The following is an 11819-nucleotide window of genomic DNA, read 5'->3' on the forward strand; positions in this document are numbered from 1 at the left end:
TCTGGAGTGGGAGGTCTCAGGAATGGCTTGGTGACCCAATGGTTTTTGGAAGGGTTCAGGCCCTCTCCATCCTTCTGCAGAGCTGTCCTCAGCTGGTTGGCTTTTTGTGTCTAGACTTGTAGCTTCATGATTATAGGATAGCTGCCACAGCTCCAGACATCACATCTTCCACATGCTGCAACCAAAAGCAGGTAGCAGGGACTAGGTTGCCAGGGTGGCAAGAGAGCTGTATGTCATGCAGCTGTCTGTTTGGTTTTTACTGGGGAAGAGAAATCTTTTCCAGAACCTCTTCGCCCTCCCTTCTCCCCACCAGACCTTCTCTTATATCTCATTGGCCAGAACTGGATCACACTGGCAAACGCTAGCTGCAAGGGAGGCTGGGAAAAGCAAGCATCTGCCTTTTTTCAGTATCTATAGCCGTGATCTGGTCTATAAATTAGGATTAAGTTTGGCTGCATGGAACAAAAACCCCATGACACTGGCTTAAACAAGAGAGGAACTTAATTCTCGAGGAAGAGAAGCTGGGGTGGGGGTGGGGTGTTAGGTAATCTGCGGTTGGTATCGGCAGGTCCATGAAGTGGTCAGGAGTTTCCAGATCTTTGCTCCCACATCCCAAGGGTGTGCCCGCGTCCTCAGCGTCCAAGATGAGCTCTAGCCCTCAGCAGAGCTCCCTGTCTGGACTTCCTAGAAGTTCCACAGGGCACTTCTGCTTCTGCCTCATTGGCAAGAACAGTCACCGTCTTAGTTGCAAAGGAGGCTGGGAAATGTAGTCCTTACTCAGGGAGGCCATGTGACAGAATGAAAGTCAGGATTTTGTTACTGAGGAAGAAGATCCTGTCTTACGTTGGGTGTCTCAGAGGCAGGCCTTGAGACAAGGATTGTGTGCAAGTGGTTTATGAAGCGAGCGCTCCCAGGAGAAACCAGTAAGGACCTAGATGGAGGGCAGCGAGCAAGGATCTAAAAGTTCCCTAAAGGGTCACTTTACCCGATCCGCAGGGGAGCTCTGGAGGTAAATTACACCTCTGTTGTCCCCACCCAGGCGGGGGACTTGTGCTGTCATATTCTATGCCTGTCGGTCATTGACCGGGGCTGCACTGGTCACACAGCCCAGGCACTTCGGACTCTCTGTATGGGGGCACAGAGGGGTGGCAGAGGCACAGCCCTCCTGAAAAGAGTCACAGGGCCCCCGGGGGGAAGCAAAAGCGCCCCCGTGGTAGGGGCAGGGTCCCAAGGGGCTCCCAGGGGTCCTTGCAGGGAGAGCAGGTGCCAGGAGGTAACATCTCTGTCTCTGAGGCCGGGGGGGGGGGAGGGGGTGGGAATGGTGAAGGCGCCATGGGTGCTTCCGAGATGCTGAGGACCACAGAACTCATAGACGGGCGACAGACACACGGGAGACCAGAGGACTCTGCCAGGGCCGTTGTTTGTACTGTGATAATAACTGTGATTGGGGCAGATTGATGTTCATCAGGAAGCAACATTTAAAGCATTTTGAATTGCAGCATTAATTTGATAAACAGATTTTCTGGAACACAGGAGAGTATTTCCTTTGCTGAGAACTGTCTTCCTGTCCTTTGTCCATTTGTCTGTGGGACTGTTGGATTTCTAATTCACTTGTAGAAGCTATTTATTTATTTACTTAGGTTTCCAGCGGTCTCGGCCCCCGGCCTCCGTGCAGAGTAGATGTGTCCCACCAAGAGTGTCCCGTATGTGAGTTTCCTCGTTCCTCAGTCACCGCCCAGGGTATCCTGAACATTTTCCTAAAAAGAACTGGGTTTAAGAAACGTAATGGTATATAAAACTATAATGACATGAAAAGATGTTCAGTACAGAGAGGAAGAGAGTAAATTGATAGAGACTTTTTGTTGGGCTGTTCGCAGTATCTGTCAAAATCAGCAATGTGCGCACCTTTGACCCAGTAACTTCACCTCTAGAATTTACAGTGATGATAAATTCACACATGTACACAAAGAAGTGTGTATGGGAACGTTCATCTCCACATGCAGATTGTAAACGCCTCAAATGTCCTATTTGCTGCTGTCTCTCCCTACAACAGTGCCTGGCACACCATAGGCACCAATACATATTTTATTGAAAGAATAAAGACTAAAAAGCATGAAAAAAATCTAAGTTCCATGGACAAATAATTATGGTACCTCCATCTGGTGGAATATTGTGCAACCATTAGGAGTGAGATCCAGGTGTGCAGAAAATGAACCATCTCTAAGGTATAATGATGTTAAGGGACAGCAAGGAGTAGAATAGGGCAAATCGTGTGCTACTGTTTGTTTAAAAAGAAACAGATGAGGTACACACATGCGCACATCCATAAATGTGGAAATACGCAGACTGTCTCTGAAAAGGTTCACGAGAAATTGGCAGCGCTAGACGGGAGACGGGTGGGAGACGAGCTTTCGCCATTGCACCCTGCACAGTGGTTGTCGTCTTCTTTTGTGGTGCGTGTGGCCTGTTCTACATCAGTAGTAAGCGGAGTGCTGTGCATGAAGACCCTTAGATGAGGTTCTTCTGTGGCAGGAGGCCACTGTGCCTATAGGGACTTTACAATCCTGTCTCTCAGCGTAGCCAGAGCAAGCTCAGCCTCGGCGTATTCGCCGTGGGGTTCAGGCTGGTCTTCCTCACTCGGAGCCTCACCTTTCCACAGTCTTCTTTTGCCTCAGGCCAGTCATGTTTCCCCACATGAGAACATCCAGGAAAGGAGTTGATGAGCTAATTCATACTGTGGTGTAGATGACTGCCATGGCTCAGCGCATTGCTCCTTTCAGAACTATTACCATTTTGATAAGGACAAAGTCTAGAGCCAAGAGATCTGAGTTCTGATTGAACAGCTTGCAGGCACCTGCAGCTGTTAGGGTGCTAAGTAGAGGCATTCAGCAGCCGCTGAAGGCCCACACCGCCCCTCGCCCACCCCTCCAGTAGTAAGACGCCAGAGAGCAGAGTAGGAGGGCTTTGAGAGGCGTATAAGGATCACGCCCCTCCCTCCCCAGAGCTGCATGAGTCTTCCCTGGGATGGCTAAACGCCGAGGCTCGCTGAGATACCTCTGCCAGCGGCCTGAGAGCCCTGGCCAGGAGGGGGCCGGGCGGGCGTGCAGAGAAAGCAGCGCACGGCGACGCTGCCGTCCCGCCATCCCCAACTCCCTCGGCTCGGGGGGCGTGCGGGCGAGGACTCGGGGCCGGTTCCGTGGGCCGCAGACCCCTGCCCCTCGGCCAGGCACTGGGGTACACCCACGACCGGTGAGGGCTTTGTCGTCGGAGGTTACAGAAACTGGAAGAGCCGAAAAGCTGACTTCTGCACAGACCCATCCCCCAGAACACTGTCCGGAGTCTCCCCGGGGACTGCCTTGAACAACTGGTGGTTTTTGAAAATTAATTTTTGATGCCATTTTCAGTTTCAGATTTTTGACCAGCAGTCTCTTACCTGTAAATTTGTAAATAATCTCCATGTTTCTGTGAAAATATATTATCAATAAAACGGGAGGAAAACACCTTTTTTAGTTAAAAAACAACCTCCAAAACCAAAACACATCTGGGACCTCCAGGAGCTGCCCGCGACCTCCGGGTGCCGGGCTCTGACTGCCCCGCCCCTGTCCCTGCTGCGGACCCCTCCCTCCCGGCCCCCCCCCCCCCCCCCGCCAGGCTCTGATAGCCCAGCCCCTGTCCCAGCTGCGGACCCTTCCCTTCCGGGCCCCTCCACCCCAGTGGCTCTCGCTCGCCCTCACCCCGGGTCTTCGGTGTAGGTCTAGGGTCAGGCTGAGGACCTCTTTGGACGATTGAGGCACGAGGAGTCATCGGTGGGGTCTCCTCCGAGAGGGCGCGCCCTCCCCTCGCCTCGCACCCTGGAGAGGAAGCCTGGGACCCTGGCCGCGGGCCATCCTGCTCCTCGGGAGAGAGGCCGGGGGGGTGAAGGCAGAGAAGAGGCTCAGAGGGAAAGCAGGTCCTTGGGATATCACTGACCTGCTGGCTCACGACCCACCAGAAGCCTGTCCCAGCTAGACTTTTCAGTTATAAGAAGCAATAAACCGACTATTTTTACACCAGATGAAACATTCCTAATGGATTGCTGAGGCAGGTAGTACCTTGTGCAGGAACCAAAGTGAAACAAGGCTGCCTCAGGAGGTCTGCTGGTGCTAGGACTGGGGGATGCAGTCTGGGAACCCGTCAGCTGCCTCCTGCCTTGAGAAGATCATATTGGCAGATTGCCCCAGCTCTGGGCTGAGCCAGCCTGGGAAGGGACACCCCCCTTCCAACAGTACGCAGCCATGGCTGCAGAACGTCCCTCCGCCGCAGGGGCCAAGCCTGACAGTGAGCCCAGATGAGAAGAAGCTGCTCCCAAGCTGGACAGCCATCCATTCCCACTGGAGCTCCACTCTCTCAGGCTCTTCTCTGAGAAGAGCAGGGGCAGGGGCAGCCAGAGGGAAAAGAGACGCTGTGGGAGAGGAAGGAATCCCCAAGATAGAGACTGGCACCCGGGCCGTGGTTCAGAGGCATAGCCAGAGGTGGCGGCAGCATCTCTGGGGTGGATGGGACAGCCTGTGAGGCCTGAGCGCCCTGTATGGATGGCTTTCGGTTTCCTCCCTGGCCTCCCCAGTGCAAGTCCCCACAGAGACCACGCACTGCGATGCCACAGCTCCTTCTTGCTAGATGCTGATGTCTGCACAGCACGTCTCTGGAGGGACAGTCAGAAACCTAATGGTGGCTGCTTCCGGGGAGGGTGCCTTACTCTAACTGGAGGTGTCATCACAGGGAGCACAGGTTGGGAGTGAGGGCTGGAGCCAGGCTGCTGGGTGTGAATGCAGCTCCACCAGTGTGAGCCGAGCTGAGTGAGTCACTTCACACACACACACACACACATACCCGTGCCTCCTCCCTCACAGAGTTGTTGGTGAGGTGTGCTTGTGCTAATATCTCTAGATGTGTGAAGCCCTCAGACAGCGCCCAGCTGTGGACGTGACTGTGATTGTTATTATTGCTATTAACTTTAAAAAACTAGGTATGATCTTGAAGAATGCAGTCAGCTGTGCATTTCTTTTCACAAATGATGAGAAGGGATGGCAGGGACTAAAAACTGCCAGGCCGTTCAATAAACCTCAGCTAGTACTTTGAGCCTGCTCACCTAATCGTTTACTGGAGCTTTAGCAATTCAGAGAAGGTGACTCTATGTTCCTTTTTTATTCTTCTCTTTGGCAGGGGGGAGGTGGATGGGATTGGGAGAAGAATAAGGATAATCAATCTGTGACTATTGAAAGCTGATTGCCCAAAGCTCAGGTGTGACCGACAGGATCTTTACCTCTGAGCCTTGGAACCAGGAAGGCTCAGGAGAAGACGCAGCTGACTTGGTCCTTGGGTCTGCATCTTGCATGCTCTAAGGTGACCTTGGCTTTGTTTTAGGTTAAACTCTGTAAAACTACACAGTTTCCATGCTGTGTCCCTCTGTCCTGCATAACATCTGTCCTGAAACTCCTGGAGAAGATGCTTTGCTGGTCCCACAGAGAATAGAGGCCCTGCTGATGGAGGGTGGAGCGGTGGAGGGAGCTGCTTTCCTAGAACATTTGGCTTACTGAGCTCTCCCTTGAGGGTGCTTGGGCATGTGGAGGAATTCACAGGGTCCTAAACTCCAGGCCCATAAGCTGCCTGAGGCTCATGCTGGCTGCAAGTCCCCAGAGACTCTGTTTTGCTTTGGGAACAAGACTCAGGGCTTGGAGCTTTCGGCATCAGGCCTACACCCCGAGAGTCAATGGTGAGGCACAGGCTGCAGAGCCAAGGGCCCTAGAATGCAGGTCTGGACCATGGTGGGGCAGCTAACCATCGGTTTCTGAATCTGTGAGGGTGAGGAAGCAGCCTTTCTAGCTTGAATCCAGCAAGACTAAATTCTTTGACATGCAGAACTAGAGACAGGGTTCTTTCTAAAAGAGATGTGATGGGAAACAGAGCGGTTGCATATATTCCTGTGTGGGGGAGGAAGACATTTCTTCTACCCTCTCTGGGTTCATCTGGCCGGAGAACGAATTAACGGAGACAGAATAACAGGATAAAATCAAACAAAGCTTTATAGCATGTATACATGGGAGAGGCTCAGGCAAGCTGAGCAACTCGCCAAAAATGGCTGAAGCCACCACATTAAATATCATCTTCAGCTAAAGACAAAGGAGGATGTTGGGGGTGGGGGGAGTCAGTTACAGGAGGTTACCAGACAAGCACAATAAACAGGAATAAGATTATTATGCAGATTTAAGTCCTTGCATTCTGTATTGATAGGAGTTTCTAGAGATAAGGTCATCCCCCTTCTTCCTGGTACAGAGAGGGAGACACATTTACAGATGGAGATTTCCCTTACAAATGGAAACGTCTCTTAACAAACGGTAAGTAAATTCTGCTTTCCAGAGTTTCTCTCATGTCTGCAGTTTTTAAAAGTAACCAGACCAAAATAATCCTCATGCCAAAGAGACATATCTTGGGGTGGCCAATTCCAGTCCCCCACACCTGTCACCAAGGAAAGACTTCCCACTACATAGTTTAGGGAGAGACTGACATGGATGTGCCAGAAGCCTGGAAATCCGAGTGGATGAGGTAACCACTCATCCATCAGTTCGAATAGAACTTTCTGATGAAAATGTTTGATGTCTGCACAGTCCAATGTGGTAGCCACTAACCACACGTGGCTACTGAGGGCTTGGAATGTGGTTAGTGCAGTTGAAGAATTGAATTGTATTTTTACTTAATTTTAATTGATTTAAATATACGTAGCCGCTTATGGCTGGTGATTACTATATTAGACAGCACAGTTATAGACAATCAACTTTTCACTACAGCAATGATTTGAGGAAAGTAATATTTGGGGAACTGTGTTTCAGACACGATGCTGGATGCTTTCTGTAACAGAATTATCTCATTTAATCTCCACAATTTAGAGCAGTGCACTGAGGGCCACAGAGGGGTTAGGCGACTCGCCCGAGGTCCCATCACTAGTAAGGGACGGGAGGATCCACACTCAGGTCTGGCCCACCCTTCCTCCACGTGCCATCTTGTATGTTCCACAACCAGAGACTCAAAAGGCACTGGAGAGGTTTAGATCCTAGCAGCAAAGCTAACTGGGGGCCGGGAGACACGACTCTGTGGTCAGGGGAGTTGGAATTCTTTTATTTCAAGAGAAGAAGATTGAAGGAGCCCCTCAGCCTTTGGTACTAAACTGAAAGATCGTTCTTCAGAGGAGAGGCATCTCTGTCACGGCTTGTGAGAGCTTCATTTTATTCTGGTCAACACGGGGGCGTGGAAGAATGTAAGGAAGCCTTGGTGTTGGCGTGGGGGCGTTTCTCTCCACACCCCAATGAGCCTGGTTGGACTTAGGTCCCCGTGAGGCTGACTCTGGTCCAAGAGAAACTGGACAGCCTGGGCCTTAGGACAATGTGTGAGTAGCGTTTAGGCTAATCAGGAACAGGTGCCTCCTAAAGGAAAAGCCTATATTATAATTATTTGATGGTCTCAACACCGGTTGTTGGCAAAAGTACCGTGCAGACAGCAATTGCCCGACGGCTCTGATGCGCAGTTGCTGCTGAGCCAGAGAGACGAACAGAGCTGTTGTGCAGGTCTCCGCTCCGCTTACCCATGGGCAACAAATACTTTTTAAAATCCACCTTGTGTTCTCCTTTAAAACTAAAAGTAATTTAGATTGTGTGGCTTTGAGAAAAATTTCTTCTCTTGTGAAGCTATGACAAGCCCATTTTAACACATAATTGCCAACAGGTGGTTTTTTAAGTGTGATGAAACGGACATGGTTAGTACTGCATGTATTGGATTTTACAGTTTTCCAAAGTAAACCCTCATTTTTGGCATGTCATGCTAGTTAAGAACTCAACATCTTTATAGATCAATTATACGTCTTCTGGTGAATTGCGCATGCATTTCGTTTTCCATCAGTCACTTAAAACAGGCTATTTGCCATTCCAAGAATGAATTAATATTCTACTTGGTAATCTGTAAACTGAGATGTAGAATAAATGACACATTTGGACTGTTGTACTTTTTCAAGCAAATGATTTAAGTAAATCTTGATTTAAGTAAAGCTTGAAATGGTAAAGTTTATTCTTTCCTGTTTGAGAAGATGCTATATTCATTACAGAGTGAAATAAAGGATTTTAGTTTTTTCCTCACAGTCATACTTAGAATTTTATCTTTTTCAAAGCAAAATCCCTAACAGTTGTTAATGTTTCTATACCATGAATTCCTGGAGTGATTAATTTTTGAAATTCTGTTTATGACGCTAGTGTTCAGCAGTCAAACTGGCATTGAGTGTGCCAGCAGGGCTGCCAGCACCAGTTCTGCAGACGGCAGAGGAAGGCGTCTGCCCACGGACGGCAGCCTCGACACCAGGACGGTGGGGGAGAAAACCCACCTTCTATTTTTCCCTCCTCACCAATCTTTCCACAGGGTACATGGCACGGCATCATCTAATCATGAGACGAAGTACCCATGAGTAGGTCACCTGACTGGTAAATAAATGACACAGTGGCCCAGACAACTTACACACACGCAGAGGTTGTCTGAGTTCCTTGGAATGCAATAATGCAGTGCGTGGGTCTGCATGCCAGAAGCTATGCAAGAAGAGCTGGATTTATGGTGTGCTTCGAGGAGTCGGCATGCTGTGAGAACATCAAGGGGCAGTCTGATCCAGGCGGAAGGGGCGGCCTGAGGGGACTGCAGGGAGGCCCAAACACCGACAGCAGTGAGGCTGGCTGGCATGGCGCCAGTGGCTCCCTGCGGGAAAGCAAACAGGTGAAAGGCCTGGAAGGCAGACATGGGCATCTGTCCTCACAGGTCCCTCGGAAGCTCCTGCACCCCAAGGCTGAAGAGAGCTCACAGTGCGCAAGGTGGGTTGGCTCATATGAACGTTACTTTTTGGAAACAAATGCCAGTGCAAAAATGGTTTTCATGGGTAAATAACAGAACTCTGACCCGGCTTCAGGACAAGGAGGTAAATTGTTGGTAAAATGAAATTCTATCTTTGGCTTCTTAAAGGACTGACAAGTATGGTATAGGGCAAAGGCTCTGGTGTGAGAGTCAGGAGGAACGAGGTCTAGTCCCAGCCCAACCGCCCAAACCGGCTCCAGTCTCCCCCGTGTAAAACGCCGCGTGTGGGATGAACCGGCTGGTAATTAGAGGGGACTGCATGTGTGAGCTGATGCAGTCACGGTAGGCTGGGCCGTGCTGCAACCACGGACACATCCCAGATCTCAGGGCTCAAAGTGGCAAAGGCTGATTTGTGGCTCTCACTACAGGTCCCCTGTGGGCTGGCAGGGGCTAGGCCCGTCTCCCACGTCCCAGTGAGCAGGCCACGGAACAGCCTCTTTGGGAGCATTGCTCTTTGCTGTGGCTGAAGGGAAAAGAGAGCAGGGGATCTGTCATCAGGTTCTTGAAGGTCCTGCCAGAAGTGACATGTCACTTCTGCTCACCTTTGTTTTTTTGCTTCTTCTCCCCAAATGCCCCCAGTACATAGTTATATATTTTAGTTGTGGGTCCTTCTCGTTGTGAGATTCTGCTCACCTTTTATTGGCCAGAGTATGTCAGGAGGCCATGCCTGACTTCTCCAGGGGTGGGAAGCTGCAATATCATCATGTTCCCCAGGAGGCCAACCCGTGCTCTGAGCACAGAGAGTTGAGGCATTGACCCCATCATCATGTTGGTGGTTTCCACCCAGCAGAAGCCTAACCTTCCGCTGGTTCCGCTCTCCGTGCACAGGTCTCTGAGTCGCTTCCTCTCACTGGCAATTCTTTAGCAAACTCCTGGGAGTTCAGATTGATTTACTTAGTATTTCCAGATTTTATTCTATCAATAAAGAAATTGATGCAGTGGGATATTCCTTCAAGTATAGCCTTTCAGAATTTGCGTTTTAACCCTTTCATTCCTCTACGTGTCTTCTAACCTCTAAAACTGAGTTATTACCTGTGGAGAAATGCCCAGATCCTCCGTGTGCTGCTCCATGATTTTGAAAAATGTAGGGATCCATGTCACCAGATCCCCAGTCAAGATACGCATCACATCTAGCACCCCCGAAAGGGCCCACCCTCACCCTTCACATGGTCTAAGGCTCCCACACTCGAACAGGCCAGAGACACTATGCAAGTATAACTGGGGTGAGTAAATATCCTATAAAAATAAAGTAAGACAGATACACATGGTTTGAAAATATCTACAGTTTAAAATTTCCTCCCTCTCCAGAGGCAGGTAACCAACTGTTTACTACATTGTTTTCCCACAATTCCCATTGCATCATTTTCTTTAAATAGTTCATTATGTCAAACCAATTAAAGCATTTATTCTGTGTTGTAACTTGTATTTTAAAAACATGTATATCAACTTGAGCTGAAATGGAGACGATCTGCATGGTCACGAGCATCCTTAGGTACGGAAGGACCAACGTCATGGTCGTTGGCTGGCAGAATTGACTGGGAGGCCTGAGCCAGCAGAGGTGCCCCCAGGTGCAGGGGTGGGCACCAGCCGGCTGCCGTTGTCGGGGACCGGCGTTTGCCAGCACACTGCCCACTGCTGTGGCCACACACCTGCAGGCGTCTGTGCAATGTGAGTGAGCGGCGTGGCTGGGCCTCGCGAATAGTGAAGACTTCTCTTGTAGGAGACGAGCTGGGTTGGCCCATTTGTCACAGGAGGACAGAAGCCGCCGTACATAATTCCACTTGGTAAGAGTGGCTGACATTTATTAATACAATGGTGACCTCAAGAAAACTCGGGGAAGTTCTTTAAGTCCAAGAGCAAATTATGTTTTGGCTATCCTGTCTTAGGTTCAGCTTTGGTGTTTTTGCCCAGAGACGGTTAGGTAATGCTCAGATCATGGGCAGCAATGAAGAAGTATTAGTGACAACAATAATCACCGTGCCCATCATGATGATAATGGCAGCAACTGCCTGCTCGCTCGTGCTAGATGCCATGCTGAGGAGTTTATGGAGATCATCTTAATCCATTCCCAAGGCAGCACCTTTTCTAGTGGCAGTAACTGGAGTCAGACAGGTTAAGTCGCTGGCCTCATAGGGTTACATCACATTAAAGCAGAATCTGTCCCAGGTGTACAGTCGGTGTAAGAGACGGCAAACTTAAGCTGGGCGGCTGGAGGCGCGTGTGACACAGGTGTCGGCAGGGTTCAGGGGAACCGCCAGGGCTCCTAACAGCGGGGGCCTGTGCCGCCCGGCCCATGGGGCAGAGGAGGAACCTGGGGACAGGGAGCTATGTGGAGAGGGTCTCTTTCAGCAGCTGTGGTCTCTGGTTGAGAGGCACAGCCACGTGGAGATGGGTGCCCCGGGAGAGTCGATGCCCCAACCTCGTAACACCTGCCTGTCTCCTCTCCACCGGGCTCTCCATTGACAGCCTGGGGGAGCAAGAGCTGGAGCCCTGGGGTCAGTGGATTGTGTGTATGAAAAATTTCTTCTCTCAGTCTGTGGCTTGTTTTTCCGTTTTGTGTACACTGACTTTTGTCCTACATATGTTACATTTTAATGTAATCAATTTATCTTTTCTTTCATGGTTTGTGCTATTACATCTTGTTTAGGAAATTCCTTTCCCACTCCAATGTCATAAAAATGGCCTCTTATTTTCTTCTTAAAGGGTTAAGATGTTGCTTTTCACATTGGATCTGTAGCGTCCACAATTTTGTATATGTGTGTGAAAAAGTGATTTTTCCTCCAAATCAAGAGCCAGTTGTCCCAGCATCATTCACTGGTGTGAATTGTAGTGCCCCCTCTGTCATGGGGTGTTCACGCGTGTGAGGGCCCGCAGCTGGACGTGCTCCCTGGCGTGCTGGT

This window comes from Equus caballus, chromosome 19 (assembly GCF_041296265.1).
Source record: "Equus caballus isolate H_3958 breed thoroughbred chromosome 19, TB-T2T, whole genome shotgun sequence".
Lineage (NCBI taxonomy): Eukaryota > Metazoa > Chordata > Mammalia > Perissodactyla > Equidae > Equus > Equus caballus.